Raw genomic sequence first — 22,778 nt, forward strand, 5'->3', positions numbered from 1 at the left:
CAGGGCAGCAACCCGGGCACACGAAGTAGAGATGGCAAAACTTCATGGGCAGATGGATATGGAAAAACAAAGATTAGCCATGGAGGAAAAGAAACTACAATTAGAGCATGACATGAAGCTGAGGGAGCTGGAGCTGAAAGCAAAAAGTTTGGAGCTTAATCCCTCTGGTGGCAGCACACCGCCAGTACAGGCGGAACCAAGAGTTTATATTCCCAAGGATGTAGTGAAGGAGTTCTTCAAGAATGACGACATCGGGCAGTGGTACAGAGCCTACGAGGTGGCCATGTCTTCCCACCGGGTCCCTGAGAAAGATTGGGGAGCGGGGTTGTGGGGACGGTTCCTGAGTGAAGGGCGGGATTCACTGCTAGATTTACCTGCTGATGTTCATAATTCTTATGCCCATATGAAGGAAGCATTGATGACTAGGTATGGGTTGACCCCTGAGTTATATAGACAGAGGTTCAGGGGTTGCACTAAGATTCCCAATAGTACGTATGTGGAGTATGTGACTTTCTTTTGCAGAGCGCTGGATGGTTGGGTAAAGGGTAGTAAGGTAAATGATTATCAAGGGCTTCTTGATTTAATGGCATGGGAGCACTTGTCCAGTAATTGTTTTCCTGAGCTACGCCAGCACCTCATAGATAGTAGGCTGACTAACCCGAGGAAGCTTGCTGAGGAGGCGGACCGCTGGGTCAGTACCAGGGTCCACAAGGGTACCGTGGGAGATTCCGCCAAAGGTGGGCAGGGTCCCCAGCAGAAGAGTGGGGGAGACAGGGGTAAACAGAAGCAGTTCCAAAAAGGGCCCCAAAATAGTCCCCAAGGGAACCAAGGGAAGGGTTCTCAGCCTCCCCCACCCCAGAAACCGACCGGGGCCCCGACAGGTCCTCCTGTTCAGAAGGGGCCCGTCAGATGTTACAGGTGTAACAATTTGGGGCATTTTGCCTCTGATGTAAAGTGTCCATTGTTTGGTAAACCAGCACCCACTGGTGCTCCACCCCGGCAGGTGACTAGTATAGCCTTGGGGGAGGAGAGGGATGTCCAAGGTGGGTGGGGTCCCGCAGAGATGTCCCTGGTCTCGCTAGGAGACCGTGAAGTGGTCCCTCCAACCCAGCTGCCTGAGAACACTAAGAAGTACAGGCAGTGGGTGACCATAAATGGCCATAGAGTGGAAGCTCTTAGAGATACAGGAGCCAGTGTGACAGCTGTCAGGTGTCACCTGGTGTCTCAGGAGCAGGTGGTCCCCAATGCATTCTATCCTGTTGTTGCCGCTGACAACACAGAGAGGCACTGCAAGGTGGCTCAGGTTCCCTTTGAGTGGGGGGGGTCTCTGGTACTCTTCAGGTAGCTGTGAGGCCCGCCATGCCTGTAGACTGTTTGTTAGGGAACGATTTGGAGAGCTCACCTTGGGCTAAGGTGGAGCGGAGTGCTCACCTGGAGATGTTGGGTATGCCGGATTGGGCGTGTGTCACCACACGGTCCATGGCAGCCAGTAGAGGTACTCAAGAGGTCCTGGAGCCTGAGAGGGAGGCCCAGGAACCGGCCTCAGAGAGAAGGAGCAAGGGGCGCGGGAAGCCGGCCCCTGAAGTTCCCACGGTCCAGGAGGAAGCAGACCTTGAGGGGGATGCCCTGGAGCCTACAGGGGAGCGGATAGCTGAACTGGGAGACCTGCCGGAGCTGACCCATTGGCAGCAGGAAGGGGTCCCACCAGGGAGGACTTTTGTAAGGCACAGTAGGAGTGCCCTTCTCTCGTGGGTATGCGGCAGCAGGCTGCAGACCAGGCCGCAGGTGATCAGTCAGGATCACATTTCGTTTACTGGGAGAACGACCTCCTATATACCGAGCCTAAGGTTGCTGAGCCTGGGTCAGCCCGTGCGCTGGTGGTACCCCAGGACTTCAGAGCCTTCCTACTGGGGCTGGCTCACGATGTGCCATTGGCAGGGCATTTGGGGCAGGACAAGACCTTTGAAAGGCTTGTCACCCACTTTTATTGGCCTCAAATGCGCAGGAGTTCGGATACTCACTGCAGGACATGCCAGACTTGCCAGGCAAGTGGAAAGAGTGGAAGGAAGCAGAAGGCTCCACTCCAGCCATTCCCTGTGGTCGGTACCCCATTCCAGCGAGTGGGGATTGACATTGTAGGGCCACTGAACCCCAGGACAGCGATGGGCAATAGGTTCATCCTGGTCCTGGTGGACCATGCCACCCGGTACCCGGAAGCCATTCCTCTGAGGACAGTGACGGCCCCCATGGTGGGACGGGCACTGATGGGAATTTTCTCCCGAGTGGGATTCCCTCTAGAGGTGGTGTCTGACCGAGGTACCAATTTCATGTCCAAGTACATGAAATCTCTTTGGCAAGAGTGTGGTGTAACCTACAAGTTCACCACACCTTACCACCCCCAAGGAAACGGGTTGGTTGAGAGATTCAACCGAACCCTCAAAGGCATGATAATGGGCCTAGAAGGACCCATGAGGCGTAAGTGGGACGTCCTCTTACCATGCCTTCTCTTCGCTTACCGTGAGGTGCCACAGAAGTCTCTGGGGTTCAGTCCCTTTGAGCTTCTGTATGGTCACCCAGTCAGAGGACCTCTAAGTCTGGTCAAGGAAGGCTGGGAGCAATCTCCCAGGAAACCTCCCCAGAATGTATATAGTTACATGCTGGCCTTCAGGAATCAGACTAGGCGATTCAGGCAACTTGCTGAGGCAAACCTGGAAGCCAGCCAGGAGGAGATGAAGCGGTGGTACGACCAGAATGCCACTCTGGTAGAGCTTCAGCCTGGACAGAAAGTATGGGTCTTGGCCCCCGTGGAGCCGTGTGCGCTCCAGGATAAGTGGACCGGTCCCTTTGAGGTGGTGGAGCGCAAGAGTCCTGTTACCTACGTGGTGGACCTGAAGTCTCCTAGGAACCCCTTAAGGGTCCTACATGTCAACCGCCTCAAGCCCCACTTGGAGAGGTCCCAAGTGGGCATGCTCTTGGCAACAGATGCTGGAATGGAAGAGGAGACAGAACCTCTTCCTGACCTCCTGTCAGCCAAGGAGCAAGATGGGTCAGTGGATGGTGTCATCCTCTCTTCCACCCTGACCCCTGAGCAACAGAATGATTGTCGCCAGTTGCTGGGACAATTTTGTGACCTGTTTTCCCTGGTCCCTGGTGTCACTGATTGGTGCGTCCATGATGTGGACACTGGGGATAGTCCACCTGTGCGGCACAAGGCCTACAGGGTGACTGACAGGGTGAGGACATGCATCAAGGAGGAGGTCCCCAAGATGTTTGCACTCGGGGTAATTGAGTCTTCTAGCAGTCCTTGGGCCAGCCCCGTGGTCTTGGTCCCAAAGGCTGCAGCGCCGGGAGCCACACCCGAACTCCGGTTCTGTGTGGACTACAGAGGACTCAATTCGGTCACTAGGACCGACGCACACCCCATCCCCAGAGCTGATGAGCTCATCGATCGGCTAGGGGCTGCCAACTACCTCAGCACGTTTGATTTAACGTCTGGGTATTGGCAGATCGCCTTGACCGAGGGGGCCAAAGAGAGGTCAGAATTTTCCACCCCAGATGGGCACTACCAGTTCCGGGTTATGCCATTTGGGATGAAGAATGCCCCTGCCACCTTCCAGAGATTGGTCAACCAGGTGTTGGCTGGGCTGGATTCGTTCAGTGCGGCCTACCTGGATGACATCGCAGTGTTCAGCTCCACTTGGGAGGAACACCTGCGTCACCTCTGGGAAGTGTTGTGGAGAGGTGTGGCTCACTGGTTAGAGGCGGCAGACCTGTAAGCAGAGAATCGGCCAGGGACCAGGGTTCAATTCCCGACGCGGCAGGGTAGTGGACCAGGGTCAAAACGGACTCAATAATTCTCACCTCGGTACCTACTCTAACCAGGAACACACTCGGCAACTCTGGGCATTAAGCTTGCCTCATCTCTACAACGGCCCCCCACAGACGCCGGGGATGCCTGGTTTCACCTTGGAGATACCCAGAAAGGGACCATCTCACAGGGATAGCCAGGACGGGTTCCCCAGCGGTCTACAGCGCCGGGACGCCCCGTTGCTGGGGCAGCTGTGCGCTTTACAAGTCTACAACATTTACATTTACATTGATGGCGCTGCGCAAAGCAGGCCTCACGATCAAGGCGAGTAAGTGCCAGATCGGGCAGGGTTCCGTGGTGTACTTGGGACACCAAGTTGGGAGTGGCCAGGTGGCACCCCTTCAGCCCAAGATAGAAACCATCCTGAATTGGGAGGCGCCCAAAACCCAGACGGAGGTGAGTGCCTTCCTAGGTCTCACCGGGTACTACAGGAGGTTTGTCAAGGGGTATGGCAACATGGTTGCCCCCTTGACAGCGCTGACTTCGAAGAAGCAGCCCAGGAAAGTGATCTGGACTGACACCTGTCAGTAAGCTTTTGAGGCCTTGAAAACTGCTATGTGCACGGCGCCCGTGCTCTTGGCTCCCAACTTCTCCAAAGAGTTTATCGTTCAGACAGACGCTTCAGAGCATGGTGTGGGGGCTGTTCTTTCACAGATTAATGAGGAGGGCCTAGATCAACCCGTAGCCTTTCTTAGCAGGAGGTTACTTCCACGGGAACAGAGGTGGAGTGCTATTGAGCGTGAGGCATTTGCTGTGGTCTGGGCGCGGAAGAAGCTAAGACCCTACTTGTTTGGGTCTCACTTCCGGGTTCAGACGGACCACAGGCCCCTCAGATGGTTGATGCATATGAGGGGTGAGAATCCAAAGCTGTTGAGGTGGTCCATTTCCCTACAGGGTATGGATTTCACGGTGGAACATCGCCCTGGTACAGATCACGCCAATGCTGACGGTCTGTCCAGATTTTTCCGCCTTAGTGATGAGGAACTCCCTGGGGTAGGGTAGTTCTCCCCACTTTTCAGCTGGAGGGGACACGTGTTAGACCTGGCACCTTGGCGTGAGTCTCCCTTCCTCTTTTTGTCGCTGTGCCTCATGTGATTTTATGGTGTTGGCCGCTCAGCGCGCTGTGCCACTGCCAACCAGTGTCGCGGTGCGAGTGCTCCCTTGTAAATTGTATATGTTGGTTGGATTCCATGATTAGATTGTTTGATTTACTATCAGACCCCAGTAAAGTGCGCCAGGAGCGCCAGGGCATGTAAATGCAAACACCGCTGGTGGGCTTGCAGCACTGGTTGTGCCACCCACAGAAGCGGCCGGTAAAATATGTCTAAGGTCTACCATCGCAGAACCTGCGTGCAGTCTGGTACTGACATGCTGACTGGCAAGTGCCCACACTTGCCGGTCCCTAAAACCTTCCCTTAGCTGCATGTTAGTCACCCCTCTGGACGGGCCCACGGGCAGGGTGCGTTGTAAGCCTAAGGTAGGACAAGCCTGGATGCGTGGCATGTCCTAGTAGTGAATGACCGCCATCTTGTTGTTCACTACTGCAAGGCTACCCTGTTCTCATAGGCCAGTATGGGCGGCCTGGATTGTTACACCCTATGATCCTAACCGACCCAGGGAGCATGGTAGAAGATCGAGTTTAGTATGCCTGAACTCGGAATAATAAGGTACATCTTTTCGCAAGGTTTATTTTAATATTCCGGGTTTGCAAATGCCGCTTTTAGAAAGTTGGCCTTTGCTTGCCTAAACATTTCAGCCCGCCTCTGCGTGATGTGTATCTGATGTCTGGCTGGTATGAGTGACAGGGCTGGGGGAACCCAGATGGGCAGGGCTAGGTAGCCTGGTGATGAATAGGACGATCGACAGGTAGATGGGTGGGAGGAGTGCTCCTAGGCTCTGAATAGGACAGTGCTCTGCCACCTCAATGCCGGCTCCGCCCTCTGTGGAGCGTCTGAGGACTCTGCCCTGCACTCTGAAAGAAGAAGCCTGCATCGCGTAAACAAAGTGCTCAGAAACCGGACTGAACTAGGCAAGGGCCCCCCTGGCCTGGGAGAACAAAAGATTCGCTGTATAAATGGAGGAGCCCTGCTCCTGAGAAACTAGATCCGCTTTTGACCAAGAAGAATCTCTGCCTGAGGAGGAGGCACCGGGAAAGCTGTAGGAGGAAGACTGTCCCTATCCTGGGGGATTGGCCTACAGTGGTGACCTTGCTGCCAAAGGGGAGAAGAGAAACTGTTGCTGAAGACTTTGCTTTATTTTTACTTTCAAGACTTGTGCTTTTCCAAAACGATCTCCAAGGGCTTGAACTGAGCTTGCCCCCTGAACTGAGCCCCAGGACCATTGGGCTCTACCTGATCTTCACTCGCCTGCCGCTGGACTGTGGTGTCCTTTCCCTCGCCGGAGCTGTGACCCTCGTGCCCCAGTCCCTCCTTGAGCCGTGACCAGGACTGCTTAGCCGCCCCCGCCTTGGGAAGAGCCTCGCTCGATCGGAGCCGCTCCCCCTACGCTGTGCTGGGCTGCCCCTGTCACCTCGCTCGTTGGAGGCTCGCTGTGCACCTTCACCCTCCCGCCGGAATCGGCGTTGTGAGCATCTCCAAGCCTCGGACGGCCCGGACGTAATCTGCGTGCCCGGCTGCCCCGCTTTGTTCACCCGCCTCCTGCAACACCCCGCTCTTGTCGTGAGCCTGAAGATCAGACCCCCATCGTGAAGTGTGGGAGCCTCGGATGCCGCCTCGCCCTTCTGTCGAAGAGCCGCTGAAATCCCACACCCACCTTCGCGTCAAGAAACAAGGTACTGTACTTACGAACTCGACCGCGAGCTCGCATCGGATCCAGGGTGCGCAACGTTCTGATTTCCCTGTCATCTGCCGCATGCTTCCTGGGCGCAGCCTCAGCACGAAGTGCGCTGAGGCCAACCGTTACCTTGTGCCCGCCTAAAGAACTTTCCGTAACAAAGAGAACATTACCGTATTCCTAAGAATTGTGGCCCCATCAGTTCAACGTTACTGGGCCTTGTATTTGAATCTGCTGAATCTACATAAAAGCTTATTTTTATATACTTTCTGATTGGTGTCCGTTTGTGGTACATGCAAGGGGTTTACTGTATGTGTAATTGCATTTGCTTAACCGTGTACGCCTGAGACTTAGCCTAGACTGCTCGCGCCACGCACCTAGAGGGTGAGCAGGGGTTATTCTGGGGAGTCATCCTTCGCCCTGACAAGAAGTAAAGGGTCCCTGCTTGTTGTGGGTTCACACCTGCGTCAACCAGAGCCCCCTCATTTCTAACACCTACCTTGCTCCGAGTCCTGCCCTACACCCCCAGTCCTACCTTGCCCTCACTCCTACCTTGCTCCGAGTCCTGCCCTGCACCCCTAGTCCTACCTTGCTCTGAGTCTTGCCCTGCACCCCGAGTCCTACCGTGCTCCAAGTCCTGTCCTGTACCCCCAGTCCTACCTTGTCCCCAGTCCTACCCTGCTCCGAGTCCTGCCCTGCACCCACAGTCCTACCTTGCTCCCAGTCCTACCTTGCTCCGAATCCTGCCCTGCACTCCCATTCCTACCTTGCTCCCAGTCCTGCCCTGAACCCCACTCCTGCCTTGCTCCCAGTCCTACCTTGCTCAGAGTCCTGCCCTACACCCCCAGTCCTACCTTGCCCTCACTCCTACCTTGCTCCGAGTCCTGCCCTGCACCCCCAGTCCTACCGTGCTCCGAGTCCTGCTTTGCACCCCCAGTTCTACCTTGCTCCCAGTCCAACCTTGCGCAGAGTCCTGGACTGCACCCCCACTCCTGCCTTGCTCCCAGTGCTACCTTGCTCCGAGTTCTCCACTGCACCCCAAGTCCTACCTTGCTCCGAGTCCTGCCCTGCACCCCAGTCCTACTTTGCTCCCAGTCCTACCTTGCTCCCAGTCCTGCCCTGAACCTCCAGTCCTGCCTTGCTCCCAGTCCTACCTTGCTCCGAGTCCTGCCCTACACCTCCAGTCCTACCTTGCCCTCACTCCTACCTTGCTCCGAGTCCTGCCCTGCACCCCTTGTCCTACCTTGCCCCGAGTCCTGCCCTGCACCCCCAGTCCTACCTTGCTCCCAGTCCTACCTTGCTCCAAGGCCTGCCCTGCACCCCCAGTCCTACCGTGCTCCGAGTCCTGCCCTGCACCCCCAGTCCTACCTTGCTCCCAGGCCTGACCTGCACCCCCAGTCCTGCCTTGCTCCGAGTCCTACCTTGCTCTGAGTCATGCCCTGCACCCCCAGTCCTACCATGCTCTGAGTCCTGCCCTGCACCCTCAGTCCTGCCCTGCACTCTCAGTCCTGCCTTGCCCCCAGTCCTACCTTGCTCCGAGTCCTGACCTGCACCCCCAGTCCTACCTTGCTCCGAGTCCTACCTTGCTCCGAGTCCTGCCATGCACCCCCAGTCCTACCTTGCTCCCAGTCCTACCCTGCTCCGAATCCTGCCATGCACACCCAGTCCTACCTTGCTCCCAGTCCTACCTTGCTCTGAATCCTGCCTTCCACCCCATTCCTACCTTGCTCCCAGTCCTGCCCTGCACCCCCAGTCCTGCCTTGCTCCCAGTCCCACCTTGCTCCGAGTCCTGTCCTGCACCCCAAGTCCTACCTTGGTCCGAGTGCTACCTTGCTCCGAGTCATGCCCTGCACCCCAAGTATTACCTTGCTCCCAGTCCTACCTTACTCCCAGTCCTGCCCTGCACCCCCAGTCCTGCCTTGCTACCAGTCCTACCTTTCTCCGAGTCCTGCCCTGCCCTCCAGTCCTACCTTGCTCCCAGTCCTACATTGCTCTGAGTCCTGCCCTGCACCCCCAGTCCTACCTTGCTCCGAGTTCTGCCCTGCACCCCCAGTCCTACCTTACTCCTAATCCTTCCCTGCACCCCCAGTCCTGCCTTGCTCCTAGTGCTACCTTGCTCCGAGTCCTGCCCTGTACCGCCAGTCCTACCTTGCTCCAAGTCCAACCTTGCTACGAGTCCTGCCCTGCACCCCTAGTCCTACTTTGCTCCCAGTCCTGCCCTGCACCCTCAGTCCTGCCCTGCACCCTCAGTCCTGCCTTGCCCCCAGTCCTACCTTGCTTCAAGCCCTGCCTGCACCCCCAGTCCTACCTTGCTCTGAGTCCTAACTTGCTCCGAGTCCTGCCATGCCCCCCCAGTCCTACCATGCTCCCAGTCCTACCTTGCTCCGAGTTCTGCCCTGCACCCTCAGTCCTACCTTACTCCTAATCCTTCCCTGCACCCCCAGTCCTGCCTTGCTCCTAGTGCTACCTTACTCCCAGTCCTGCCCTGCATCCCAAGTCCTACCTTGCTCCGAGTCCTACATTGCTCCAAGTCCTGCCCTGCACCCCAGTCCTACCTTGCTCCCAGTCTTGCCCTGCACCCTTAGTACTGCCCTGCACCCTCAGTCCTGCATGCCCCCAATCCTACCTTGCTCCGAGTCCTGCCCTGCACCCCCAGTTCTACCTTGCTCTGAGTCCTGCCCTGCACCCCCAGTCCTACCTTACTCCTAGTCCTGCCCTGCACCCACAATCCCGCCTTGGTCCCAGTGCTACCTTGGTCCGAGTCTTGCCCTGCACCCCCAGTCCTACCTTGCTCCCAGTCCAACCTTGCGCAGGGTCCTGCCCTGCACCCCCAGCCCTGCCTTGCTCCCAGTGCTACCTTGCTCCAAGTCCACCCCTGCGCCCCAAGTCCTGCCTTGCTCCGAGACCTGCCCTGCACCCCAAGTCCTACCTTGCTGCGATACCTGCCATGCTGTGGAAATATGGATTTTTATGGTCGGTTATGTCCCCTATCTTGGACCCCAACGGTTTCATGTATAAATCACAAGTACATGTATGTTCCCTCCAGTTCCAGTTATGAAGACGCAAACACATGTGCGTCCACCGTCAACATGTCCTCTTTCAGATCCGCCATGAATGGGCTGGATATTCTATTCCTAAGTATGAAAGGCCACCGGCTTTATATGGTTCATTTATCCCATTTTACAGTCCAGGCGAGTAGGCCCTGATTCTGCCACCAAGCCTTTTCCTGCCTTCTGCCTCTGAAAGCTCCAGTCTGAGCCTGCATCTGTGACCATGAACTTTGTCCTACTCCCTGTGCGGCTAACGGTGCCTGATCCAGCCCGTAGCCTGCCAGAAAACTGTACTTCACCTTCAAGATTATCTCCTCCGCCCCTCATCCGATGCATTCCTGTCTCGTAGTTTAGGTAAACATTCCTCCAGCTACCGTGCAAAGGGGCCAGGCCTCGCTGTCCTCATGCAAGTAATTCATAAACCCTGTTACCATGGAATATTCCTACCCCCTCGCATCTAGTGTAGACACTTAGACGCTTGTACACGCACTAACAGTCAGTATAGTCAGTATAGAATAAGATTCTATCCTAAGAGACCTTTCTTTTTGGATAACACAGTTCTTTAAACATAGGATATTATATATGATTTGGGATTAGGTTGACATAACCCCAGACTTTTGTCTCCACATGTAGAGCTAAATGTCAAGTCCCATTCTCCCCCTAGTTGCACGTCAAATCACACGTCATGCTGCCGCGCGTGCATCTCTGCCAAGTATTCTTGCTGACATTGCGAAATTCTTTCATGGAACCACCCATTTGTGACATCATACCTAATGACGTTCTTTAGTTACGCCTAGTTACACCCATTTCAGTTACGCATGTATATCTTTATCTCTGTTATCAACTGTTACGCCTCCTGCATCTGTTTCACTGTAATGCCTCTTCTATAAAAATGATTACCTGTCAATAATGTATTGTCCTTCACTTCCTGAACCTCCGTGGTGATGGAATATGAAGCCAACAATTCGAATTGTTATTGGAATAAAGCCCGTTCCGAATCTCTAATACCACGGATTCTGCCTCTTATTTTACTGAGCTATTCTTATTAATTTTCCGCATCAAATTAAGTACCGGTAATTAAATTATTTACCACATATATGGCGCCCGAATAGGGACACTTTCTCATCTCACGCGCCGGAGGTGCGTTGCAGGCCCGGTCTCCTGCCACAGCTGGACGGACAACAACGCGTACCCACAGGATTTCCTGTATCTCCCTCCTGCCGAGCGGGGGTAACTGAGGCTGCGATCAACACCCAGACGAGGCGGTGAGAAGTGCGAAGTATCCCGACCAGAGCCTAGCTGAGAGAGCAAGATCCGAGGTATACAGAGGCCCACCAGGTTCCGAAGTTCCGAAGTTTCGAGTCGAGTCCAGTCCGGTCCAAGTCCAGTTCAGTTCAGTTCCGAGGCCTTCCGTTCCGAGCTACCCGGTGAGTACCATTGCCGGGGAGGCGTTCTGACGTGCACATAGGTTGTGCCGGTCAAGACGGGTTTGGGTACACAAATCCGGTCTGCACTGTTTCAGCAGTGTATCTGTACTGTTTAGCAGTATATCTAGTATGTCTAGTATATAATTCAGAATACCTAGTTAGTGCCGAGTATTATGCTTAGTGACTAGTTTCCTAAATGGCCATCATTGTTGTTCATTAAATATTAAATGTTAAATGTTTTAAATACGTTCTGCATATTGTGGTGTGAATGACTGTTCATTATTGTGTTTTGTTGTATTAAACGTGTTCAAAATTAGGTCTCAGATCAGTTCTCAATATGCCGCTCTTTTCGAAATTAAGACAGATCAAAACTAGAAAAGGGGTACTCGAAGAAGCTGTTCCCATTCCTCCTAGGGACACTCCAGGGTACTTCATGTATCATAAACATGGCCTAGACGCCATATTATTTCTTGATTTATGGGTAGACTACACCAAGGAATTACCAGAAAGTCAGAGGTGGCCCGCAGCTGGGACCTGGGATGCAGATTGCATCATGAAAATAGAGGAAGAATTATGGAAAAAGAAAGCTAGACAATCACAGAAAGATGCCATTGAATTATGGCGTAAAGAATCGTATAGACGTACAGAAAAAGCACTCAGACAGGAAGAGAAAAGTAAGGAGAATTCAAATAAAGTCCGAGAAAATCTATTAATTGAAGAAGGTACCCGAGCAAAAGCATAACAAGTAGACAGACAAAGAAATGCCCTTATGAATGGTATGTATCCTCTTCTGGCCGAAGGGTTACCTAAGGCTACTCCGGAGATGCCAAAAGACTTGCCACCTCCATTGTTTCCGATAAAAGCACATCCCAAAGGGCATCCCAGAACCGCAGAAGATGTTTTCCTTTCCTCTTATTTAGACGACGCAGCTCCCGAGTATGCTAATACTGCACCACATAGACCGTCTGCCGAGGGGGTTCAACGCCAAGACCCTCCGTCTGTACCTCCGCAACAACAAACTCCGACACAAGTTCCGGCAAGCACATCTGTTTCTACAGCTGTACCCACACCTATGGTTGCTATATCACGTTCAACGAATCCTTTCACATCCAGCACCCCAGGCGGTGCTACAGGAGGTACGACAAACATTTTTTCCACGCCACCCAGAGTAAATAAACTTTCCTTTCAAGAATTAGCCCACCAACGTACGCCCAAACTAGTAACTCCCGACATGCTTAAGGAACTTCTAGTAGATTGTAGATATGACCCTGTGCCCGGCAAAGAGGACGAAATGCTGCTGGCATCATTACGTATCCGACGAGCTGCAATATATTTAGGGAGGCTACCAGGAATGACTACACATTTAGAAAATATATATCACTTTGTCCAGTCAGGGCGAGATTCTGAAAGTATTAATAGAGCCATGGAGTACCAGAAAGTGGAGATACAGGGGGAACTGTTACGTTTCCTCATAAATTGTGTGATCAGAAATCAAGACCGACCAGGGGTAAATCCGGAGGAAATGCGAATTCTTACCACATGGAGTCGGAATATATCAGAGGGGAGACATGATAGATTATTAAGTATAGTAGCTATGTGCCGAAAGATCCGCAAAGAAGTAGAACGAATACACGAAGAAAGATTGGCGGTAGACCAGCCTGAACAAAACGAGGAGGAGGAAGAATTAGAACTGCCCACAGGACAGTTAGAAACCATGGCCTATGTAGGTAGAGGAAGATCTTGTAATAATACTAGAGGCTTTACTGATCCGATACGTCCGATACGTCCAGAAAATAACAGAAATTTCCAAACCCCTATAATAAATATAAGGTCCCCCGAACATTCGTTCCAAGCCGCTGACAAATTACTCCGAGAACGAAGGGGTTATCATATACTCGATTCTATGGACGAACAAGAATTAGCCAGGTCAGCCGTTCACTGGGTTGACAGTCCCGGAAAATATAGTGATGATACACTAGCGCACACGTTTTTGAACCTCACCCCAGATGAACAGCATTTAGCTGGTATCTACATGATTCAACAACTCCTTATATTATATAAAAGCCAACACTCCGATCCTAGTCCCTTACCTGATATATTGACTGAATTACTCACGAATAAATGGAGAGGTTCAGGTACTGAGTTAATTAGAGAAATACTAAAATCCAGAAAGCAGTACATTCTTTTTGTATGCCCCGAACATGTCTCACTGCCCATCAAGGAAAGAACGACGTATTATATGGATAGACAGAATCCCTTACGCGAAGTGCACCCGATAAAAGGTGATGACAATCAGTTTAAACGTGTGTTTGTATACACACCCATATCTAAAATGGAACTATTAGAAATGAAGAAAGTGGTACCCAGTCATGACAAAGACCCAGCGGGTTTCCACCGTGAAATTAAAGACATGCTGCTCATGGGAGAGTATACCTATCCCGACATTATGAAAATATTAAAGGTATTAATGCCTGCGGGCATTTATGAAAAACTCAAAGAAAAGGATTGGGAGGTGGGAGACCAAAAGATAGATTGGACAGCATTAGAAAACGAAGAAACAGCTCGAGGTCCAGGTTTAGGGCTTGGGGAAAAGACCAAAATACTACCAGGTTTATTAGTACAGGTACTGCCACGTTTATTAACTACGAAAAAGGAAGACTGGGGTGCAATATCAGCCTGTAAACAAAAGCAAGATGAAGACACTAGTGATTTTTATGCCCGATTCGAAAAATGTTTTGGTATAAATAGTGGAATAAAAGCAAGTAGCGAATCGTATCCACATCTGTTTGTGACAAAATTAGTTGAAAATGCCTTGCCCCAAGTTAAGAATAGAGTATTGAAATTCGAGAGTACCTGGCAAGGTAACACTCCGTCACAAATGTTACAAATGCTACAGTACCATCACAATAGAATTAGAGAGGAACAAGAACATGAACAAAGACGCATGAAAGACACGAAAATGAAAATGCTAGTTTCCCAGACAGTTCCAGCTGACGGTCATAAAAAGGGTATGACACAGTCCAGTGTTTCAGCAGGTTCTGTAAAAGGGACATGCAACTATTGTAAACAGCCAGGTCATTATGTACACGATTGTCCAGTTTTAAAACATAATATCGCCATAGGTAATACAAAAGAAAGACCACGGCCACTTAGACAGGATCAGAACCAACAAGGAGCCCCGCAGCATGCACAGGCCATGCCAGCTCCGCAACAGTCTATGCCAGCTCCATCACCGCAGCCTATTGCTGCCACACCAACAACGACACGACAGATGTACCAGACCGCACAGTATGACTATCCTGATTATCAACGATACTCATGAAACAGCCTAGAGAGGGAAGTTGGCTTACCCCTTATCGAGGTCCCTGTAGATCAAGAAGGACCTTATGTACACAGTGAACTATTAGGCCAAGATAGAAAATTTTTACTTGATACAGGGGCAAGCCGAACAACCATAAAACGTAGTGAAGTTCCAGGGGCACCCCTCTCAGGCTCACAGAATATTTCCCTTGGTTTTTCAGGAAAACCTATCATTAACGAAGTATCACAGCCTCTTCCACTTACGATTGGTCCCTTGACACGAACTACAGATTTATTGCTTACAAAATCATGTCCAGAAAACCTGTTAGGTATTAAAACATTGAAAGCTCTAGGAGCTATAATATGTTGTTCTCCGGAAGGAGTAAGATTGTTTTTACGTGATTTCAAAGGGCACTATGTGTCCCGAGACATGGATCACCGACTACAGACTTTACCCACATATTTATGGGCACAAGGCCCTACAGATGTTGGTTGCATGAACATTACACCATATCGAGTCACACTAAAGACAGGAGTGGTACTACCACGAATGCGACAATACAAGTTACCCCCAGATGCTGTAGTGGCTTTACTGCAAATCATTGACGAGCTTATTACCCAAGGAGTGGTTGTGGAAACCGACTCCAATGTATGTAATTCCCCGATAATTCCGATTCTTAAACGAACTGATCCAAAAGCCCCGCCAGTATATCGATTGGTTATTGATCTGCGCGAATTAAATAAATGTATCGTACCACAATACCCCGTAGTTCCAGACATTTCTTCATTACTGACAGCCATTGATTCCGAAGCAACATTCTTTACTGTAATTGATCTCAAGAATGCCTTTTTCAGCTTCCCAGCGTCCCAATAGATCCGGAAAGCCAATACTTGTTCGGATTTAGTTTAAATGGACGAAGCTTTAAATTCACACGCGCACCTCAAGGATTCACAGAAAGCCCCAGCATCTATAGCCAAGCACTGAAACGAGAACTTGACAGTATCCACATGCCAGTCAACACTGCCCTGCTTCAATATGTCGATGATCTGCTGATCACTGCTAGAAGCGAAACTGAATGTGAAAAAGCTTCACTGACGGTTTTACAATTTTTGGCCGAAAAGGGGCACAAGGTGTCCCCTTTTAAGCTGCAATTCTGTGTCCAGCGAGTTGTTTACCTTGGGCACTCGCTGTCCAAGGAGGGAAGGCAGCTTACGTCAGATCGCATCCAGTTAATTGCTAACATACCAATACCCAAGACACAAAAGGAGGTACGGGCTTTTATAGGCCTCACTTCATATTGTAGGCAGTGGATCCCTCAGTATGCATGTCTAGCAAAACCACTCATTCAGTTGACAACACAGGAGGCGGCCACATCGACTGTCCTCCCTTGGACTCAGGAACATACACAAGCTTTTGAAAGCCTAAAGAAAGCTTTATGTCAAGCACCTGTCCTAGCAACACCATGTTACAGTAAACAGTTTACACTCTTTGTTACAGAACGCGAAGGTACTGCTTTGTCAGTACTCACACAGGAACAAGCAGGATCACACAAACCATGTGCTTATTTTTCTAGTACATTAGATCCCGTAGCTCAGGCTCTGCCTGCGTGCCTGAAATCAGTGGCAGCGACAGCTTTAGCAATCAGACAAAGCGATGCCATAGTGTTAGGACATCCATTGACAGTACAAGTACCACACGCAGTAGAGGTTCTTGTGAACCGAACGCAAACACAACACTTGACTATAGCAAGACTTACCGGTTACGAATTGACATTGTTTCAGCCACACATAGAAATCAGACGTTGTAGTACATTGAATCCTGCCACACTTTTGCCAGTAAACGGAACAGACCCACTAGCACATGATTGTATCGAAGTTATTACTATTACGACGAAACCCAGACAAGACTTGACAGATATCCCATTGTCAGATCCAGACCTGACGTTGTATGTAGATGGTTCATGTATGAGAACAAGTACAGGAGAGCTAGTGGCCGCGTATGCAGTCACAACAGACACTGAAGTCATTGAAACAAATTGCATAAACACCTTGTCAGCTCAAGCAGCAGAGCTCATCGCTCTGACACAAGCCTGTATTCAAGCCACAAATAAGAAAGTCAACATATACACTGATTCACGTTATGCATTCGGAGTTGTCCATGACTTAGGCGTACTGTGGCGAGAGAGAGGTTATTTAACTTCTCACGGTGCCCACATTCAGCACGGACCCCTCATTCATGCCTTATTAGATGCAATACATCTACCCACTGCAATATCAATTATGAAATGTAAAGCTCATACGAAAGTTACTGATATAATTTCCCAAGGCAATAACCTAGCTGACAGAACAGCTAAACAGACTGCTCAGAATCAAACTCACACATCTGACATGACAAAGACAATAGTTCTGACACCAACACATTGCATGACGGTTAAGGATCCCGCTCTTGACGTAATTGACATACAGACACATGCTACACCAGATGAAATAAAGAAATGGACTGAATTAGGAGGGATCCAAACGAATCAAGGATGGATGACGAAGGAAAAATCTATATGGTTTCTTCCCGACTCTATGGTTCAAGTTATCATTAATACAATACATAGTCCAGCGCACCTAGGAGAAAAAGCTATGCTAGACAGCATTCAACACATTTGGTTCAACAAACATTTACGAGCAGCAGCTAAACAAAAAGTTCGTACCTGTATGATCTGTTGTCAGTTTAACCCAGGTAAAAGCATTCCCGTAGAACAGGGTGGATTTCAGCCTCCTGATCACCCTTTTGAAGTCCTCCAGATGGATTATATCCAGATGGAACGATGTCGAGGATTCAAATATGTTCTTGTAGTTGTCTGTGCTCTTTCCCGTTGGACAGAAGCCTACCCGGTCTCAGATTACACTGCCCCGACTACTGCCAAACAGTTGGTTCGAGAATTCTTCCCACGGTACGGTTTACCACGTGTTGTCTACTCAGATAACGGCCAGCCGTTCTCATCCGAACTAATGAAACACGTTTCACTTTTGTTAGGCTATCAATGGAGATTTCACTGTGTCCGACACCCCGAGGCAGCAGGTCTCGTGGAACGACATAATCAAACTCTAAAAATTAGATTGTCCAAAATATGTAGAGAGAAAGGTGTCGATTGGGTAGTAGCCTTACCAGTTGCACTCTTTTACATGAGAATGGTGGCGCACTCTCGAACAGGGCTATCCCCTTATGAGGTGATCTTTGGCAGACCACCAAATATGTGGGGGACGCCTATACCACGCAAAATAACTGATGTTGACTGTAATATGCTGACAGATTACCTGGCTTCCTTGATGTCTGCACTACAATCTTGTCGTTCACAGGTAGCTGCAGCCTTTCCCGACAACACCGAGGTGAAACCCCATGACGTAGTTCCCGGGGACCTGGTGTTAGTGCGTAATTTTGACCGGAAGACTCAGCTGGATCCTAGGTGGAAATCGCCTCAACTTGTACTACTCACCACGAGGACAGCCGTGAAGATCGAGGGTCGCAAAGGATGGTTACATTCAAGTCATATCAAGAAATTTCATGGACTACCGTCTGATGTAAACGTTACACCTCGCGTGTCTTCACCGATTGACTCAAAGCTCCCTTTGGTTGAACAAAGCGATAAGGAACTATACAAACTAAAATTACGGTCTAATAAGTCAGACAATTTGATTGTTTAAGTCCTCTCCAAGGTGAATCGGTCGAATTTGTCTCTGACATGTATCCCCTAGACCTGAATAGAGAAAGAAACCGAAAGATGCAGTTGAAAAAGCATGCGTACTGTAAATCACTGTGTAGTCATTGCACAGTGACGTTATTAATCTTGTTTTTCTTAAGTCTTTTAATAATCGCTGCAAGTATATTGTTGCACATATATTATCCTATTTCTAAACATGTTTACAATATTACTGCTGAACATTCTTTTAGTGAATTACCCCCGCACGAGTTGTCCTATAGATTTGCGCTGCGCAATAACACTTTCATTAGTATGCTACATCATTCCCATCAAACCAGCAATGCCACAAATTGTTGGATATGTGGCCGACTCCCTCCCTATCAGAACTATAAGGGAGTTTTGCCCCTCTTTCCTTATCCGTTCACACACAATGGCTCCTGTGGAGCATGGTTTAGTTTGATTAATTCCCTAGATTCGAATTCCGCAGTCTATCAAGACAACTGGGTATGGGGAAACCTGAACTTAGTTTTGCTTAAAGTCTGCTACCCTAACAAGGAGGGACTTCCCAAAAGAACAGGAACTGATCTAGAAAATGAAGTATATGGATTAGGTAATTTTACACTTAACCTCATGATCCTGAACGTTGAATCTGAAGCTACACCAATCTTGCCCGCCATGTCCGTATTCCCAGTAAAAGGGGAACTATGTATAAGAAAGAATGGCTCCATACACATGGGCCATAGTAGATGCACCACTGTGATAAAATTCAGTGATCAAGGCAAGTCTAAATTTAGAGCTTCTCGTCATTCCTACTTTATATGTGGCCAGACCGCATATATACGCCTACCTCTAGATTGGGATGGTACCTGTTACATAGCATTCCTCCTACCACCTGTTTTTCTAGCTCCTCCTGATTATCATATAAATACTCATTTAATACACAATAGACAGCAGAGAGATCTCCCAATCGTCGATTACACTGAAACAGCATGGGAAAAATACACAGATTTCAATAAAGGTTTCTTTCCCTATATAGGTACAGTCACTAATAGTAAATTGATACGTAGATTAACCAGAACCCTTGAAGCAGTAGTGAACGAAACTATTTCCGCCTTAGGCAATTTAACAGAAGAACAGTCTGCTATGCGGATTGTTGTGCTTCAGAATCGTCTTGTCCTTGACGTCATCCTGGCCGATAGGGGCGGAGCTTGTAGGGTCATCGGATCAAGTTGTTGCATTTTCATACCAGAAAATTCACCGTCAGTATATAAAGCCATAACCCGCCTTCATAAGATTGTAAGCCAGATACACCAGAGTCCAGGCACCTGGACTTGGTCCGGTTGGTTCTGGGGCGTGTTGTCAGCCTGGGGATGGAGAATGCTCTCCTTCCTAGGTATTGGCTTTCTCATACTATTCAGTTGCTGCTTATGTCTACAATGTGGGCCAGCGATTTGTGGTCTGTGTGCCACCTCGTGTTATCCCACATCCAAGTTTTCGTTCGAGATCCCGGAAGAAGAAAGAAGAACAAATGATGTTATATGAACAGATCGATGGATTGATGAAGATTGATATCTCCTAAGGGCCAGTAGGGGACAAGGAGGGAATGTGGAAATATGGATTTTTATGGTCGGTTATGTCCCCTATCTTGGACCCCAACGGTTTCATGTATAAATCACAAGTACATGTATGTTCCCTCCAGTTCCAGTTATGAAGACGCAAACACATGTGCGTCCACCGTCAACATGTCCTCTTTCAGATCCGCCATGAATGGGCTGGATATTCTATTCCTAAGTATGAAAGGCCACCGGCTTTATATGGTTCATTTATCCCATTTTACAGTCCAGGCGAGTAGGCCCTGATTCTGCCACCAAGCCTTTTCCTGCCTTCTGCCTCTGAAAGCTCCAGTCTGAGCCTGCATCTGTGACCATGAACTTTGTCCTACTCCCTGTGCGGCTAACGGTGCCTGATCCAGCCCGTAGCCTGCCAGAAAACTGTACTTCACCTTCAAGATTATCTCCTCCGCCCCTCCTCCGATGCATTCCTGTCTCGTAGTTTAGGTAAACATTCCTCCAGCTACCGTGCAAAGGGGCCAGGCCTCGCTGTCCTCATGCAAGTAATTCATAAACCCTGTTACCATGGAATATTCCTACCCCCTCGCATCTAGTGTAGACACTTAGACGCTTGTACACGCACTAACAGTCAGTATAGTCAGTATAGAATAAGATTCTATCCTAAGAGACCTTTCTTTTTGGATAACACAGTTCTTTAAACATAGGATATTAGATATGATTTGGGATTAGGTTGACATAACCCCAGACTTTTGTCTCCACATGTAGAGCTAAATGTCAAGTCCCATTCTCCCCCTAGTTGCACGTCAAATCACACGTCATGCTGCCGCGCGTGCATCTCTGCCAAGTATTCTTGCTGACATTGCGAAATTCTTTCATGGAACCACCCATTTGTGACATCATACCTAATGACGTTCTTTAGTTACGCCTAGTTACACCCATTTCAGTTACGCATGTATATCTTTATCTCTGTTATCAACTGTTACGCCTCCTGCATCTGTTTCACTGTAATGCCTCTTCTATAAAAATGATTACCTGTCAATAATGTATTGTCCTTCACTTCCTGAACCTCCGTGGTGATGGAATATGAAGCCAACAATTCGAATTGTTATTGGAATAAAGCCCGTTCCGAATCTCTAATACCACGGATTCTGCCTCTTATTTTACTGAGCTATTCTTATTAATTTTCCGCATCAAATTAAGTACCGGTAATTAAATTATTTACCACAATGCATCCCAGTCCTACTTTTCTCCCAGTCCTACCTTGCTTCCAGTCCTGTCCTGCACCTCCAGTCCTGCCTTGCTCCCAGTCCTGCCTTGCTCCCAGTCCTTCCCTGCACCCCATTCCTACCTTGCCCTCACTCCTACCTTGCTCCGAGTCCTGCCCTGCACCCCTAGTCCTACCTTGCTCTGAGTCCTGCCCTGCACCCCAAGTCCTACCGTGCTCCAAGTCCTGTCCTGTGCCCCCAGTCCTACCTTGCTCCCAGTCCTACCTTACTACCAGTCCTGCACCCCCAGTCCTGCCTTGCTCCAAGTCCTACCTTGCGCCGAGTCATGGCCTGCACCCCCAGTCCTCCCTTGCTCCCAGTCCTGCCCTGCACCCTCAGTCCTGCCCTGCACTCTCAGTCCTGCCTTGTCCCCAGTCCTACCTTGCTCCGAGTCCTGCCCTGCACCCACAGTCCTACCTTGCTCCCAGTCCTACCTTGCTCCGAATCCTGCCCTGCACCCCCATTCTTACCTTGCTCCGAGTCCTGCCCTGCACCCCACTCCTGCCTTGCTCCCAGTCCTACCTTGCTCAGAGTCCTGCCCTACACCCCCAGTCCTACCTTGCCCTCACTCCTACCTTGCTCCGAGTCTTGCCCTGCACCCCCAATTCTACGGTGCTCCGAGTCCTGCCTTGCACCCCCAGTTCTACCTTGCTCCCAGTCCAATCTTGCGCAGAGTCCTGGACTGCACCCCCACTCCTGCCATGCTCCCAGTGCTACCTTGCTCCGAGTTCTCCACTGCACCCCAAGTCCTACCTTGCTCCGAGTCCTGCCCTGCACCCCAGTCCTACTTTGCTCCCAGTCCTACCTTGCTCCCAGTCCTGCCCTGAACCTCCATTCCTGCCTTGCTCCCAGTCCTGCCTTGCTCCCAGTCCTGCCCTGCACCCCACTCCTGCCTTGCTCCCAGTCCTACCTTGCTCCGAGTCCTGCCCTACACCCCCAGTCCTACCTTGCCCTCACTCCTACCTTGCTCCGAGTCCTGCCCTGCACCCCAAGTCCTACCTTGCTCCGAGTCCTGCCCTGCACCCCAGTCCTACTTTGCTCCCAGTCCTACCTTGCTCCCAGTCCTGCCCTGAACCTCCAGTCCTGCCTTGCCCTCACTCCTACCTTGCTCTGAGTCCTGCCCTGCACCCCTTGTCCTACCTTGCCCCAAGTTCTGCCCTGCACCCCCAGTCCTACCGTGCTCCGAGTCCTGCCCTGTACCCCCAGTCCTACCTTGCTCCCAGTCCAACCTTGCTCCGAGTTCTGCCCTGCACCCCCAGTCCTACCTTGCTCCCAGGCCTGACCTGCACCCCCAGTCCTGCCTTGCTCCGAGTCCTACCTTGCTCTGAGTCATGCCCTGCACCCCCAGTCCTACCATGCTCTGAGTCCTGCCCTGCACCCTCAGTCCTGCCCTGCACTCTCAGTCCTGCCTTGCCCCAGTCCTACCTTGCTCCGAGTCCTGTCCTGCACCCCCAGTCCTACCTTGCTCTGAGTCCTACCTTGCTCCGAGTCCTGCCATGCACCCCCAGTCCTACCTTGCTCCCAGTCCTACCTTGCTCTGAATCCTGCCTTCCACCCCATTCCTACCTTGCTCTCAGTCCTGCCCTGCACCCCCAGTCCTGCCTTGCTCCCAGTCCTACCTTGCTCCGAGTCCTGTCCTGCACCCCAAGTCCTACCTTGGTCCGAGTGCTACCTTGCTCCGAGTCATGCCCTGCACCCCAAGTTCTACCTTGCTCCCAGTCCTACCTTACTACCAGTCCTGCCCTGCACCCCCAGTCCTGCCTTGCTACCAGTCCTACCTTTCTCCGAGTCCTGCCCTGCACCCCCAGTTCT

Source organism: Triturus cristatus, chromosome 1_1 (assembly GCF_964204655.1).
Source record: "Triturus cristatus chromosome 1_1, aTriCri1.1, whole genome shotgun sequence".
NCBI classification, from domain to species: Eukaryota; Metazoa; Chordata; class Amphibia; order Caudata; family Salamandridae; genus Triturus; species Triturus cristatus.